The following is a 17,485-nucleotide window of genomic DNA, read 5'->3' on the forward strand; positions in this document are numbered from 1 at the left end:
ATAATTTTTTTTTCGAAAACTCAATACTTTTTGAGTTATTTCTGGGTGAAAATTTGCCATTTTGATTGAAACAAACCACCTTTTCAAACGGTTTTTTGCGAATACCTTAAAAACTATGCATCTAACTAAAAAAACTATATAAAACATTTTTGTAGCTTATAAAATAACAAAGAGATTCTTTCCTTTATGAATCTTCTAGTTATAACGCAAAAAGAGATATGGTAAGTGAAAAAACTTGTTTTCTTGGTGCATGCTCAAATCAGTGTATTTAACTTGAAATAACAGAGAAACGGTCGATTTTAGGTGTATAGTGCTACCAATAACTTTTGTTGTGCTTGAAGAGGCCTATAAATTAAGCAATATTAAATGTCGATTGCATTTAAACTATGCGAGATAAACTGTAAAAAATTTGATGACTAACGTATTTTAAGAAAAAAAATGAGAAGTATATTTAACCCCTCATCCACAAGAATTGAAATGCATCGTTTTCCTTCTACAATATATTTTACTATAGTGTTCTTTTTATCTTCAAAAAGTTGGGCGGGTTTAAAATGAATGGTTTTTGAAAAAAATAAGATCAAATTATTGACCGCATTTTTAAATTTTCTTAAAAATCTTCCTATTTCTCCATGTAACCCGAAAATGATAAGAGATGCCAAAAAAAAGATGCCATACAAAATTAAGATTTCTTCTAGATAAACATTTTGATTTTATTTTTTATAACAGTATCTCTTATCATTTTCAAGTTACATGGAGAAAAAGATAGATTTTTAAAAGAAAATTTAAATATGCGCACTATAATTTGATCTTATTTTTTTCAAAAACCATTCATTTTAAACCCGCTCAACTTTTTGAACATAAAAATAACACTGTAGTAAAATGTATTGTAGAAGGAGAACGATGCATTTAATTTCTTGTGGATGAGGGGTTAAATATACCTCTCAATTTTTTTTCTTAAAATTCGTTGGTCATCATTTTTTGCAGCATATCTCGCTTAATTTGAATGTAATCGACATTTAATATTGCATATTTGAAAGGAATCTTCAAGCACAATAAAAGGTATTGGTAGCGATAAACACCTAAAATCGACCGTTTCTCTGTTATTTCAAGTTGAATACACTGATTTGAGCATGCACCAAAAAAACAAACTATTTTTACCTACCATATCTCTTTTTGTGTTATAACTAGAAGATTGAAGAGGGAACAGATCTTTTTGATTTTTTATGAGCTACAAAAATGTTTTATTTAATTTTTTCAGTTAGGTGCATTGTTTTTAAGGTATTCGCAAAAAACCTTTTGAAAAGGTGTTATATTTCGATGAAAATGGCTAATTTTCAACCACGAATAACTCAAAAAGTATTGAGTTTTCAAAAAAAAATTATAGAACAGTTTTTTTTTAGAATTAGGTTCTCTAGCAACTTCCGTAGTTGTTTAACCAAAAAATTTTCCACCCTCGAGAAGGGGTGGGAACCGCCCCCAAGACAAAAGCACACATCGGCATAGGGCAGACTTTGAATAAGGAGATATTTTCAGGATATTCCTAAAATTTCATTAATATCCATGCAGTAGGATAGAATTCGAAGGTAATAACCTGTTCTTGCTCTCATTGACTGCCCTAAGGGTAAAACTGAAAGAAAAAGGGGTACTGGTAGACGACAAATATTCTGGCTGAAAAACATTTGCGACTGGACCGGGTTAAACACACAGACGCTTTTAAGAATAGCAAAAGATAAAGACGAAATGGCAATGGTTACAGCCAACCTCATTAGTGGAGTCGGTATGATACTAGAAGAAGAATTATAGAACACCTAGTAGAACGCTTAGCGTAACAATGGTGGGAAATCGGTCAGTAGAAAGACTAAGGAAGAGGTGATTAGACGGAGTGAGATGCTAAAGAGATATTGAAGGTGGTAAAATTAAGGAGGGCAGCCACGGACAGAGATACTGGGGAGGCGGATGCTGGGGAGGTCAGTGACCGACTTGGGCTGTACCACCATGAGAGAGAGAGGGAGAGAAAGATAATTGATATATTTAAACTGTCAAAGCAAGTAGGGCCAGTGGAAGGTAGTTCTTTCTTATCTTAACCGTATTTTTAGAAAATCTTTCAAACTTATATATTCTAAGAATTTCTAATAATCATATTAATATAATTAGACTCTGAATAATTATTTCTATTAAAGATCATTGGTTTCCAATTACTAGACTAATTTAGAATGATTGTCTGCACTGCTAAGGATTCGTTCCCAAAACCCAGGCAAATAATTATTGCATCGTTACACAGTTAACAGCTGTTTTCATTTGCGTAATTCTTTTATTCACATAAGTGTTGTGCATGTAACAGTTTAAACGGATAATTGGAACATAATAATGGATGATAAATTGTAATACCTTTTACGTATAATCTTGGGAATCTTAAATACAATACTAGAGCATAGTTGTAAAAAAGAGGACAATATATTTCATATGTTCAAAACAAACAAAAATTTGAGTTAATGTTTCGTATTTTATGATAAATAAAATCATATTTAGAACAAAAATAACTTCTTTTTGATATTCAGAGTATACAAAAATTAAAAGCTAAGAGCGAAAAGTTAAGATAAATTCATATACAGTGCGGTGGAATAAGTGTTGCCTCTCCCTCTTAACTTGTTTATTTTAAGAATATAAGCAAAACGCTCGGACAGGTCGATTTTTAAACTAACCATAGTATATTATAGCATCAACGTTTCGAACTTTACGCGATCCTTCTTCAGGTGACAGGCATAACTTTGATTTTTTAAAATGGTAAGGTACATCATGTGACACCTCATTTAACAGCTTTTGAAATACTGATTTCAAAAATATATAATACTTTAATTCTTTTTGAGATCGCACGCGCAAAATTTCGGTCAAACTCTTTTTAAACGCATTTATTTTTTTCGAAGTCTGAGGAAACTAATAATTATTTTTGAAAAATTTAAACGCAGAATGAAAGATTGGATTATTACCGAGGGCTGACAGTCCCTTAGAATAAACAAAAAGTTTCTTTTTAATGATATATTTGAAATTAAAAATTACACTAAATTTTCTTCTTTTTTTCACCACTGTGACTTATTAAAATAAACATTATACTAGTTCTGAGGGACTTTGGACCATCGAGAATACTGTAATATTTCATTCTGCGTTTAAATTTTTCAAAAATATTCATTAGTTTTTTAAGGATTCGAAAAAAATGATTGCATTTAGATAGAATTCGGCCGAAATTTTGCGCCTACGCTCTCAAACAGGATTAAAGTATTATACATTTTTGAAATCAGTATTTTAAGAGCTTTTAAATGAGGTGTCACATGATGTACTTTTTTTTTTCTCTGATTCTGGCTTTGGTTTAGAACTAGAACCTTTAGCCACGTAATTGTGTAACTTATCACTAAGTCAGGGGAGTAATGTGTAGTGTGTGTGTTGAGTAAGTGTCTTGTTACTTTGCAAAGTCGACGTCATTGTCTTTGCAAAGAGACGCTAATTGTTTCCGAACGTCTGCGGTCCCCCCGGTGAGTACCGATCATGTATTTTATTATTTACCGATTATGTACTTTCCCATTTAAAAAAATCAAAGTTATGGCTGTCACCTGAAGAGGGATCGCGTAAAGTTCGAAACGTTGATGCTATAATATACTATGGTTAGTTTAAAAATCGACTTGTCCGAGGGTTTTGCTTATATTCTTAAAATAAACAAGTTAACAGGGGGGGCAACACTTATTCCACCGCACTGTATGTATTTTTAATAAGTAAGAGTAGAAAAGTGAGGTTAGATGGTTCCGAAAATATTTTGACTTTTTTACATTTTTTCTGTATTATCAACTTGATTGAATCAGAGTAAACTACAGTTTTAAATAAACTGACGTTTAATTTCCACAAGAACATATTATATTTTTAGAACTAAATCCGAGGTAAAAGTCGAAACGTCAAATATAAGGTTTTCTTAAATAAAATTATAGTTTATTATTATTAAATAAGGTGGTTAATATGATTAACGCTAACTAACACGGAAATATTGCAAGAAATGGGTAAATAATGCTAAATAATAAACATAATAAAAATAAGAAAGTTACAATATCTGGGACTCGTAATGAGGGGACACCGATATGAAATGCTAAGACTGATAATACAGGGAAAGATAAGAGGCGGAAGGAGTATAGGAAGAAGGAGAGTGTCATGGTTGAAGAATTTAAGGGACTGGTTTAAATGCAGTTCTATAAAACTCTTCAGAGCAGCAGTAGATATAGTAAAGATATTGATGATGATATCCAACCTCTGATTGGGAGACGGCAATTAAAGAAGAAGGATGGAATGACAATCTTCCATAGAGGCAACAATCCTTCAATGAACAAGCAAAATTACTTATATAAAGGAAGAAGAAGAAGAATATTCTTTTAAAGATTTTAATCCACCTATGTGATGGATGAAATAATAGAAGATGTGGAATCGCTACAACTAGGATATAGACTCGGTCACAGTAGAATCAGTATAGTCTGCTATGCGGATGATGCAGCCCTGATTGCAGAGGATGAGGATGACCTACAAAGACAACTTTATCGATTCTACAAACCTTGTCGACGATTGAACATGAACATATCTACGCAGAAAACAAAATGCACTACCATTGCGAAAGATCCAATTACATGCAAACTCGTGGTAGAGAGGAAACCCATAGAACAGCTAAACCAAAGGTGCAGATTTATCAAGTTCATGACTCAGCCAGAAACCTAAGAGGACAAAAACAAAGAAGGCCGCAGTTATGTCCGAATGTTTGAGAGATGTGGTCTGGAATAACCCATATATGAGAATGGACAGCAAAGTTAGAATCTATAAAACTTTCATCAGAACTGTTATGACCTATGGTATTGAATCAAGAGAAGACACCAGTAAAACAAAAACCATGCTACGAACAGCCGAAATGAAGACACTAAGAGCAATTGCAAGGGAAGACAAGAAGGGATAGAATACGAGACAACATAATCAGGGAACAATGTGGCATGTGTACGATGTAATAAGATGGGGTAGGCAAAGACGAGGAGAATGGTTCAGTCATGTTAAATAAATGGAGGAGCAGAGACTACTAAGAATTGCGCTAGAAGGAAAGCCAGCTGGCAAGCGTCCACCGAGGAGATCACCAAAAAGATGGAGAGATAGCTGGCAGTATATCTCCCGAGAAATACTTCAACGTCAGAATTAACAGATCGACAGATCTACAACAAGTATAAGAAGAAGAGGAAGAAGAAGAAGGAGAAGAAGAAGAAGAAGGATTCTCCTATGTTATTAAAATAGACTTTTAAATAATAACACAACTCCTACATTTTGATCGCACATGTATAAAAATCCCATCACTTTTCTATCTTTAGAATCTATCTTTAGCATGAAAAAATAAAGAAGCTTTTAACAATATTCATATTTTATTGGCCTTAATTATCACACTAATAATGAAGAAAACATATTTACATAATTCTGCTTGGAGTAATTCAGCCAAATTCACCAGAAGCAAATTTTACTATCACATACATCTGCAGATTTATTCCTCCTCTTTGCATCTTCAACAACACTCATTAAATACAAAAATGCTCCTGCCTGATCATTTACATACGAAACAAGTGAATATACCAGGTGTTACATAAATACCATAATATAATCATAGCCTGAAGATGTTTGTTTCCGACCGGTTAGTCTATATCAACTTAATTTTTCGTTTAGAGGTTAAATGATGAAAGTGAAACCAAAGGAAGATTCCAAAGGAATTATGGGTGTAGACTTGGTTAATTTTTTCAGGGTTACAACTATAAAACAAAAATAGCTGATGTTATTTTTAATGTTTGTTTTAAAATTATTTTTACTGTTTTGCATTTATATGAAGTAATTTACAATTTCATGGTTAGTTTACAGATTTGTTTTGGATTGAATTTGTAACAGATAATGTAATAAACGATGTTGTAGGAAGATAGTAGCAATAGCTTAGCTTACCAAGACTAGCAATCAAAGAAACGAGTTTAAGTCAAATATACTTTTGTATCTCTATTGCCCAGTAGCTAAACAAAATAACTTAATTGATTTGTATTTTATATACGATTTCCAAAGTTAAAATCGAAATGTCCAAAAAATTATTTTATTCTTCTGTTTAAAAGAGAGAAAACGAGAAAAAAAGTAGTTAGACTAGGAATCTAAACAAAGTTTAAAGCTAATAACCAACAAAGTGTCGAAAATGAAGAAAAATCAATACTTAGAAAATTGGATAAAGCAACTTTAGAGCAATCACAGAACCGGTCAGTCTAGGTAGGTTTATAAGGAAATAAAGGCACTAGAGGGCAATAAAATAAATAGTCCGGGATTCATAAAAGATCATAGAGGTAAACTTCTTAAGGAGAATACAGACATAAGCCGGCAATAGAGAAAGTATTTCAAACAACTGTTAAATACTGACGAGTCAGCAACAACATACAAACAAAAACAGTACTACTCAAAAACCAAACTGTGGAAGAGTTTAAAGGCTTGTTTACATACTTAAATGTATTAAATTAGCCGATTATAAGTCGACAAAGATAGGTAACTATCCGGGAACTCATGTGTCCCTACTCGAAATAGCAAATTACATCTGTTGTGGACCGCAATTGCCTGTTAACTAAGATTTGTTTCTAACAGATTTATTATTGTGTAATTTACCGAATGCTTCTTTGAATAATCCTTAGTATAATAGTGCTGGTGAAAGAATAGAACCCTGCCACACTTCAGTTTAAAGTCAAAATTCCATAACAATATTAAAATTAACTTTTTATTAATATGTCGGCTTCCAAATAGAAATGAGTGGTTGTATAAGTCATGTATAAAGATATTTAACTTTTGTTAATAAAACAAATGTCGATGCTCATAATAATATGTTATAACATATTATTTAATAAGAAACAAAAATAATATTTCCATATATATTACACAAAGCTCACAAGAGCATGGGTAAAATATATCAATGACAATAAAGAATTTATCTATTTTTTCTAATGAGAAATTCCTATTTCACATCTTCAACTGTTATATAACAATGTAACGGAATTTGTTTAAAAATAATTTTTATTAATAAGTATTATTAATCAGTGATGGGTCATTGCTTACATATTTATGTAATTATGTAATAAATTCAACCACATGGCAAAAAGTGTTTAACTAATTTGATGAGCTTAAGGTGACGAAAGTAAAAGGTTTATTTAAATATTTTTATTAAATAATGTTAACTAGATGCATCTCCAGTAAATGGATATTGAGTTAAGGTGATAGGCGCAAAATTTCGCGACAATGTGTTTTAAATGCATTCGTTTTTCGAATCATTAGAAAACAAATAAGTATTTTTGAAAAATTTAAACGCGAAATGAAAAATTGCATTATTACCGAGGCAGGAAAATTTCTATAATGTTTATTTTATTTAATAAGTCATATAGTCTAGGCTCCAGAGGGGTCACCGTGTCCTTTTCAATTCTAATGGACAAACTCAACGGTTTCTTATGGATTTTTGTCTGCTGATTACGAATTGCGAGGGTGGATTTCGATCCGAGTGGTCAAAAAATTGTTATAAACAATTTAATTGTTTATAAGGCTCTGCCTGATAAACTAAAAAAGATAAAAAAAATATTTCAAATAAAATTTGTTCCCTAATAAAAACGAAAAACAAAACCGTTTACTAAACTTAAATCTAATAATTAGAACGCAAGATATTGTAAAATTAGTGCACAAAGCAAATGCAAATTGCAAAATAAGTATTTTTCGAAGCTTTATCGATCGTAACTCGGCTTCTACGCATGCAAATGAGGCTTAGAAGGTCTCATTTTAAAATTTAATTAATAGGCTTCCAAACAAGTTTGTTAAATTACTTTATCTTCATTTTTTTTTCAGTTATACCCGTTTGAAGTTTAAACATTTATACTTTAATTAACAATAATGATAGAAGAACTTAAAAGGAACAATTTGAGCTTAGAAAATGTTCGTAAGTTTATTTTTGGCCAAGATATAGATATCTTAATGGTCGCTATGAGGCTAAAGATCGGCTCAGAGTCAAGTAAGTATTTTTCGACGCTTTATCGATCGTAACTCGGCTTCTACGTATGCAAATGACTTTTTAAATTTTAGAGGTCTCATTTTAAAGCTTAATTAATAGACTTCCAAACAACGTTTTTTAAATTACTTTATCTTGATTTGTTTTGAAGTTATACTCGTTTGAAGTTAAAATTTTCTTAAAAAATGTGTACATTAATTTGTTTATAAGGGTTTTTTAGTAAATTTGAGCAATAAACATTTATACTTTAATTAATAATAATAATAGAAGAACTCAAAAGGAATCGTTTAAGCTTAGGAAAGTGTTCGTAGGTTTATTTTTGTACAAGATATCGATAGAGATTTACGCTGTGAGCCGATCTTGCTCTTCATTGCGCGCTATTAAAATATCGATATCTTGGTCAAAAATAAACTTACGAACATTTTCGTAAGCTCAAAATGTTCCTTTTGAGTTCTTCTATCATTATTGTTAATTAAAGTATAAATGTTTCTAGCTCAAATGTGCTTGAAACCCTTATAAACAAATTAATGTACAATTTTTTTAAATTATAACTTCAAACGGGTATAACTTAAAAAAATGAAGATAAAGTAATTTAAGAAACTTTGTTTGAAAGCCTATTAATTAAGTTTTAAAACGAGACCTTCTAAGGCTCATTTGCATACGTAGAGGCCGAGTTACGGTCGATAAAGCTTCGAAAAATACTTATTTTGCAAATTGCATTGTGCACTAGTTTTACAAAATCTTGAGTTCTAATTGTTAGATTTAAGTTTAGTAAACGGTTTTTCTTCGTTTTTATTAAGGAACACATTTTATTTGAAAAAATTTTTATCTCTTTTAGTTTATGAGCCAGAGCCTTATAAACAATTAAATTGTTTATGACAATTTTTTGACCACTCAGATCGAAATCCACCCTCGAAATTCGTAATCAGCAGCCAAAAATCCATAAGAAACCGTTGAGTTTGTCCATCAGATTTGAAAAGGACACGGTGACCTCTATTTGGCGCCTAGACTAACAGGGGTGAAAAAAAAATTTAGTGTGATATTTAATTTCAAATCTCATCCATAAGAAACGTTTGGTTATTCTAAGAGACTTTCGACCCTTGGTAATAATTCTGCGTTTAAATTTTTCAAAAATACTTATTAGTTTTCTCAGGATTCGAAAAAAATGAATGCATTTAAAACACAGGAGCGAAATTTTGCGCTTACACCCTTTAACAATACTCCAGTAGTCAGGGACGAAAATGCCACTGACCCTCTAAAAATCATATGAGCAAGCTGAATTGTCAATTGCTGAGAATGTCAATTTTGGAACCCCAAAAAAGATGCAAAAAAGTGTGCTACGCCTACCTCCAGGTTTCCCCCTAAAACATCTAGACCTGGATCCCGCCTACCAAAAAAAGTTTATTAATAGCAAGCTGAAAATTTATTAATAGCTTAAAGGTGTCTAGTCGGACAAACTTTGATGTGTGTGAACACTGGAACAGGGGAAGCTTTCATTGTGGAACAGGTTAAAAATTTGAAACGTCAGTCTACGAAAACGTTCCGTGTATTTTGTCGGACAGAACTTCCAATTGATTTGTTACCATTTCAGTAAACTCTCATGCAAAAATCAGACTGGTGTTTATCACCAACTGGACGTTTTAATGAGTGGAACACGAAGAACATCTCACATGACAGGAATCGTGTTGGTTAGTAATAGCAGATTTTTGCATGAGAGTTTAATGAAAGGGTAACAGATCAATTGGAAGTTCTGTCGGACAAAATACATCTGACGTTTTTGTAGTCTGACGTTCCAAAGTTTTCGTAGTCTGACGTTCCAAATTTTTAAACGGTTCCACAATTAAAACTTCCCTGTTCCAGTGTTCCCGTACATTAAAGTTTGTCCGACTAGACACCATTTGAACAAGACAAGTTATTAACAAATTTTCAGCTTCCTATTAATCAACTTTTTTTTGTACGTGGGTTCCAGGTCTAGTTGATTTACGAAGAATCTGAAGGCCGTATAAAAACGTTTAAACAAGAAAAATGTAGCTGAGATAATTCTGAACAAAAATATTTATTAGAACTTTTTGTGTAGAATGAACCGTTCTCTCAGAAACAACGCTTGAAGCTGCCGGCGATTTTTAATATCAGTTAAGCGCGCTTAATAAATATTTTAAATAAAGCTTTGTATCAACTCAACGGTAACAATTCAATATCTATTGATCAGAGGGTCCTATTTCTGTTTCTATGAAGCCGTTAAATAAATAAACGTTGAGCGTTTCTTGCCATTTTCACAATTCTCATGAGATCAATAAAATTTATTTATTCTTCAGAACAACATTAAAAATGCAGATACGCTGTATCGAATTTTTCTCTGGTAATGAAAGTTTAGAAAAATGAATATAAATTTTTTGCATATTTGCATATTTTAAATTACAATATTCGTTTTTAAATTGACCCTATTTGTATCATAGTGATTTTAATACAATAGTAGGCGGTGATTTACACACAAAATGACGACAAATTGTGGTGAACGAACCAGTAGTCAACTATTTTGCATTTTTTCTTGGAATCATGACGCTATAGAACCAGCGAAAGCTTAAAGTATTGGGCCAACTACGTATCTATTATCTTCGGTATTGATTGCTTTAATTAGATTACTTGAATATTATTTGAAATGAAATATGCAAACTAAAGAAAGTAGTCGAGATTATCTGATTTTTTCCTGTCGCAATGTGCACATTGCAATATATCATTGTAAAATGAAAAAAATATATTATATACAGGATGTTTGGTAAAGAATGGGCCATAGCTTAACCCTCGATTCCTGAGGTTAAAATAGGTCAATTTAAGCTAACTTACCTTAGTACAAAAGTTGATAATAACCTAAATACAGGGTGTCAAAGTTAAACTTTTATTTTACTTATTTTTGAATATTTCCTGACAGGCATGGGACAACACGAAATGTGGTAAGTGGTGCTGGTATTGTACAATCTACTAAATTATGTTAAACAAACGTTTTGGCTACTGCCATATGCGTACGACAGGGGGACGTGAATGGTTGACCCTTCCCAAATTCTACGCCACTGGCGGAATTGCTATTTTAGTACAATTTTTGATTCTTTAATACTTTCTATGTAAAAAACATACTCTTCATTCGTAACGATAAAGCCATTAGTTTTCGAGATATTTGAAGCGAAAAACGAAGAAGCATAATACATTAATCAAAATAAGTGTGTTCTGAAGCTATTTCCTTGTGGCATTTTTATAATTACGTATTTTTTATGGGAAATAAGCCACAATTTTACTAAAAAATGAATTTATTAACGTTTCGAAGCCCAAATCGGGTTTCGTTGTCAAAATACAAAATACTATTAAAATAAAACAAACCTGTTGTTGCTAAGTAAAGCAACTCATAAATATTGGCGATATCATTTTAAAGTCTTCTACTTTAAAATGTATAATATACGTCTGAATTGCCAATATAAATGAGTCAGATTAAATAAATTATTAGAAGAATTTTTTTACTTAGCAACACAGGTTTGTTTTATTTTAATAGTATTTTGTATTTTGACAACGAAACCCGATTTGGGCTTCGAAACGTTAATAAATTCATTTTTTAGTAAAATTGTGGCTTATTTCCCATAAAAAATACGTAAAAATAAGTGTGCCTTTTCATTTTTAACTTCAAATATCACGAAAACTCATGACTTTATCGTTACGAATGAAGAGTATGATTTTTACATAGAAAGTATTGGAGAATCTAAAAATTATGTTAAAATAGCAGTTTCATCAGTGGCGTAGAATTTGGGAAGGGTCAACCATTCACATTCCTCTGTCGTACGCCTCCGGTAATAACCACAAACGATTATTTAATATAATTTAGTAGGGTGTACAGTACCTACACTTTCTGCCAAGTATCATAAGGATATTTCAAATAGGTTTATAGTACTGGGCACACATAGTTCTTAAAGTTTTAAATAAAGAATAAATTATTTAATAAAAAAAATACTTTAAAATAATTTGACAGATCCGTGTGATATTTGGCAGAAAGTGTAGGCACTGAACACCCTACTACCAGAGGCGTACGACAGGGGAAAGTGAATTGTTGACCCTTTCCATATTCTACACCACTGGTGAAGCTGCTATTTTAGCATACTTTTTAGATTCTACAATACTTTCTATGCAAATAATATACTCTTCATTGATAACGGTAAAGTCATTAGTTTTCGAGATATTTGAAGTTAAAAATGAAAAGGCACACTTACTTTGATTAATATATTATGCTCCTTCGTTTTAGCTTCAAATATCTCGAAAACTAATGGCTAAAACATACTCTTAATTCGTAACGATAGTTTGTTTTTTACATAGAAAGTATTGGAGAATCAAAAAATTGCAATAAAATAGCAATTCCGCCAGTGGCGTAGAATTTGGGAGGGGTCAATCATTCACGTTCCCCCATCGTACGCCTCTAATAGTAGCCCGAAACGTTTGTTTAACATAATTTATTAGACTGTACAATACCAGCACCCCTTACCAAATTTCGTGTTGTTGTCCCATGCCTGTCAGGAAATATTCAAAAATAAATAAAATAAAAGTTTAACTTTGACACTCTGTATTTTGGTTATTATCAACTTTTGTACTAAGGTAAGTTAGCTTAAATCGACCTATTTTAAGCTCAGGAATCTAAGGTTAAACTATGGCCCATTCGTTACCAAACACCCTGTATACTTTTAGGAACTATTTTGTACCAGATAGATCAAGGAAAGAAAACATAAATCAAAGAAATCAGATTATTTGAATCATATTAGCTTATTCGAAAAAAATGTTAAAATGCTAGGTCACGAAAAGGATGTCAAAAAACAATTAGAGGAACAAGTATATTGACGTTGCGGTCGTGTATTGTCAAATGGGGTATAACGATTTTTCAATCATTAAAGATGTATTAAAAAATATCATCTCTGTCCCAAAGCAAAGGAGATTTTATGAAAAAATGTTTTGGCAAAACGTCTCTTTAAAATAACAATTCGCATGTACACTTCGGATATTTCAAGTAAATCCACTATTTATCTTAATAATTATTAAGTCTATAGTTTTCTTTTCCTATATTATTCAAACCAGAATTTACTTTTTATTGATATGATTTTTGTTGATATTCATTTTTTTAGGAATTTTTATGATACCGTCGAATATAAACTTTTTATCTACATATATGGTTTCGAATAAATATTAAGATATGCATCTAGAAAAGCAAAACATACAATTTTGCACTCGATTTATTTAAAAAAGGGATTTTTTGTAAAATTACAAAAATCTTCCTCTTACTTCAAACTCACTTTTTTTTTCAAAAGTCTGCATTTTAAACCATTCAAAATTCTAGAGCGTACTATAAGCGTTCTATAAGTACATTAATAAAGTGAACTGTAAAGGTATAACGATTATTTTTATTTAAAGTGGTAATTAGGGGATGATTTTCACGTGTTTTTTCGCTGAAAAAATACAAAACAACCGTTTGATGCTAAAAAAAAGTTTTAGAAATGTTTAAAAAAAAAATGCATTGGTTTCTAAAAATACATTTTTTGTAAGAATATTTTTTTTTTATAAAATAATTACTTTTGGAGTAGTTCGCAAAAAACTGTATAAAAAACTGTTTTTTTTTGTTAAAAATTTTTTAAAATAACATTTTTAATTGCGAATTAGTCTAAATGTATCGACTTTAGGACAAAATGTATTGGACAGTCTATATGCCTAAAATTCGTTAATATATTTATTTCGGTATAATTTTTAATAAAACAAATTTATGCACGAGCAGGGTTGGCATCCCCCTAGGGTAAAGACACCCTACGACAGAGGGTCAACTTTGAAGTTGAGGGTAAGTAGAACATATATCTAAATTTTGGGGTAAATCTGTACAATCTCAGAAAATATTGCAGTGAAAATAGTCATTGCCTGGACTAAAATTTATTGATATTAAAATAAAAATTAGAGTATGAAAAATAAATGAAATAATTTAATTTGGTAAACTAATGACTAAAAAAAAAAAGAATTTTGAATTTATTGATTTTTTTCCAAAATTAGAATATTTAAATTTTTTTAAAATCTATTGTTTATTCAGAAATTATTTCATACTATTTAATTCGAATATAATAAAAAAATTACACAATTTAATTTGGGAAAATATTGTCTAAAGAAAGAGAATTTCTCTATTTTTGATTTTTCTTCCAAAATTAAAGATATTTAAATATTTAGCAAATTGTTTATTAAAACATTCTTTTATATTATTTAATTAGAATAAGGTAACAAATTGAACAAAAAATGTTGGTAAAATATTAACTAACCAAAAGAATTTTATATTTTTGATTTTTTTTCCAAAATTAAAGATAGGTATTTAAATTTTTAACCCATTGTCTATTCACAAATTATTTCATTTTGTTTAATTAGAAAACAAAATTCTTTTTCATAATTTTTGAAATTTGCAAATAAACTTAAATATTAATTTCTACATACTAATAATTCTTACTCAAAATATTCACAAAAACAAAAATTTCACAAACCAAACTCAATCCTGTGGAAGAAAAATAATCCTTTAGAACGAAAATTTCACGTCATCACCAACGCACAACGCACAAAATTTTGGCGCGAGATTTAAAAATTGACAGGAAAGCGCGAAACACTTTTTCTCATTGATTACTTACTTTTCTTATAAAAAGTGTTCAGGTAATTTCGGTTTTGATTGTATGCACCTAGCTGTGAAACTGGTAAGATCTTAAATTTGCCATCTTCTTTATAGTCGGACATCTTTTGATATTTCAAGTGTGTGTACGTATTGAGTCACGGTTTGGTGCCACCTCCTCTCGTTGTGTATGCCGGAATACTATACCGGTCTACAGGGAGATACGCGAAGCTGAAACAAGAGATTTAATATGAAATCCAATAAAAGAAATAAATTTGTGCAGAAAATTAAATAAATTTAAATGCGCTTACTTTATTAGTTTATTTGTAGGCGTGGAAATGAAGCAAAAAACCTACCAAATTTTTGTAGTTGGATGAATCTCAATGAAACTTTAAACATTCGATTCCTAAAAGCCTTAGAAGATTTTGTGAACAAAAACGACAATGGAGAAATAAAAATTGCATTATTGAACAAGGAAAATGCACTTTCCAAAATATAGTTCGAAGTAATGAAAGATGATAACTTTGTAATTCGGAAATAATTGACAGAAATAAGTTCAATTTTGCTACCACAGGATTTTTGGGCTCACTGAACACCAATATCATGACAGCGATAGTCTCTGGGGTACCTACCTGGTGCTCAGGATGGGACTCGTCTTCTAGAGTTTTATGGAATTGGATATAAAATTAATGCAACCTCGTTACTCCGGATTTTTTAGGGTCGATGAACACTGACATCATGTTGGCGATTATCTCCGATGCATCTGGTGACCAGAATGGCCTTATCTGGAGTTTTATGGAAATTCGATGCAAAATCAGTGCAAAAACCCACTATCGACAGTTTTTGATGACCCTGATCACAAATACCATGACAGCGATGCTCTGCTAGGTACCTGGAGTTTAAGACAGGCCTCGTCTCCTTTTTTTGGATATTTGATACATTCTTTTTCTTCTGGTTCGTATCCTTTTCGGATATTGCAAATCATATTAGCAATCATAACCTTGCTCGCTGCGTCTCGAAACATGTCCGTTGAAGTTTTCTTAATCCATGTTCTTAAATTCCGCAGCCATGATATTCTCCTTCTTCCGGATCCTCGCTTACCTTTGACTTTACCTTGCAATATGGACTGCAGCAGGGAGTAATGGTGCTGATTTCTCATAACATATCCCAGATATACCCTATTCCACGAACATACGCCTGTTTTGGATCACTTCGACAACGACTATTTTACTGTGCAAAATAAGAAGAACGAAAGTAAATTGCAAATTACATTGTTGTTTATTGGAATAATTATTAGCGCCATTTACTTTCGTACTTCTTATGTTGCACAGTAAAATATTCGTTGTCGAAGTAATACAAAACAGGCGTATGTTCGTGGAATGGCCCATACTGAAATTTTATGCATTGGATGGAAAACACAATCTCCGATTCCTTCTTAATTCCTCCTAAAACTTCCTTGTTCGTCCAGGATATTCTCAGCATTCTTTTATAGAGCCACATCTCAAATCTCATTTGATACATAACCTGTGCAAACTTACATAACTGTGATACATAACTCCCCCATGTCCCCATTACTCGGGGGGTTTTGGGGACGCTGATTACGAATAGCACGACGTCGATGGTCTCTGATATACTTGGTGACCAGGACAGGCTCTTGGAGTTTTGTAGAAAATCAATACAGAATCGATGCAAACTCGCTAATCGTAGGTCGTAAGATCTTAAGTTGCCATCTTTATAGTCGGACATCTTTTGATATTTCAAGTGTGTGTACACGTATTGAGTCACGGTTTGGTGCCACCTCCTCTCGTTGTGTATGCCGGAATACTATACTGGTCTACAGGGAGATACGCGAAGCTGAAACAAGAGATTTAATATGAAATCCAATAAAAGAAGTTGTGCAGAAAATTAAATAAATTTAAATGTACTAACTTTATTCGTTTATTTGTTTGGGAGGTAATGAAGCAATAAACCTACCAAATTTCCGCAGTTGGATGAATCTCAATGAAACTTTGAACATTAAATTCGTAAATGCCTTCCAAATATTTCTCCTTACAGGATGGCTTGTAGGAGTTCCATATCTGGATTCATTCCGCATAATGTGCCCCAGTGGCGCACCCAGGGGTTGGGGGCTTTTGGGGGTTAAAACCCCTCCCAAGGCATATAAAAAAATATAAAGAATAGTAGGAAAAAATTTCGGTGCCCAAGTGAAGAGGACAAATAATCCCCGGACAAATAATCCCAGGACAAAAAATCCCGGAAAAATAATCACCACAAATTTTCTTGGACAGAATATGCGCACAAAAAAAAATCCCGGACAAAAAATCCCCAAAAAAATATTTGCTGCCAAATAGTTCTCTAAAAATTTTCCCGTTAATGCAATCGACTCAAATGTTGTTTTTCAGCCTCAGTGCGTGAGAGATCGCCATGAAACCGCTTTTCGTCACGAAAATAATGATTAGCAATTAATATTAAGCATGAATTGCAATTTCGATTACCAAATTTCGAATTTCAATTCCATGCCGAAAACTTCAAATTTTACATGACAAACGAGTTTGAGTTTTTTCAAAAATCGTGGAAAATATGGGGAATTGGGGAATGCGCTAAGGCTGTGCAACCATGTTTTAACTATTCGCTTTAATCTTTTACTCACTCTGCTTTGAATAACAATGTTCAAAACATTGCCTATTCGTGATGAGAACTGCTGCTCCCGAAAACGATAATCTTGATTGTATTGCAAAAAACCTGTTACTTTTTGTAAATTTAAC

General features: G+C 31.8%; 1 protein-coding gene across 50 annotated transcripts in view; it reads right to left on the reverse strand.

Moving 5' to 3' along the window:
• Positions 1-14,876, reverse strand: part of LOC114333086 (mucin-2) — a 166,202-nt gene extending 151,326 nt beyond the window's left edge. For all 50 annotated transcript variants that reach the window (XM_050655462.1, XM_050655464.1, XM_050655481.1 and 47 more), the window contains exon 1: positions 14,743-14,876. The gene's annotated coding sequence lies outside the window, so the exon portion shown is untranslated. The remainder of the gene's footprint in view (positions 1-14,742) is intronic.
• Positions 14,877-17,485: the final 2,609 nt, after the last annotated feature.

Source organism: Diabrotica virgifera, chromosome 7 (genome assembly GCF_917563875.1).
Source record: "Diabrotica virgifera virgifera chromosome 7, PGI_DIABVI_V3a".
Lineage (NCBI taxonomy): Eukaryota > Metazoa > Arthropoda > Insecta > Coleoptera > Chrysomelidae > Diabrotica > Diabrotica virgifera.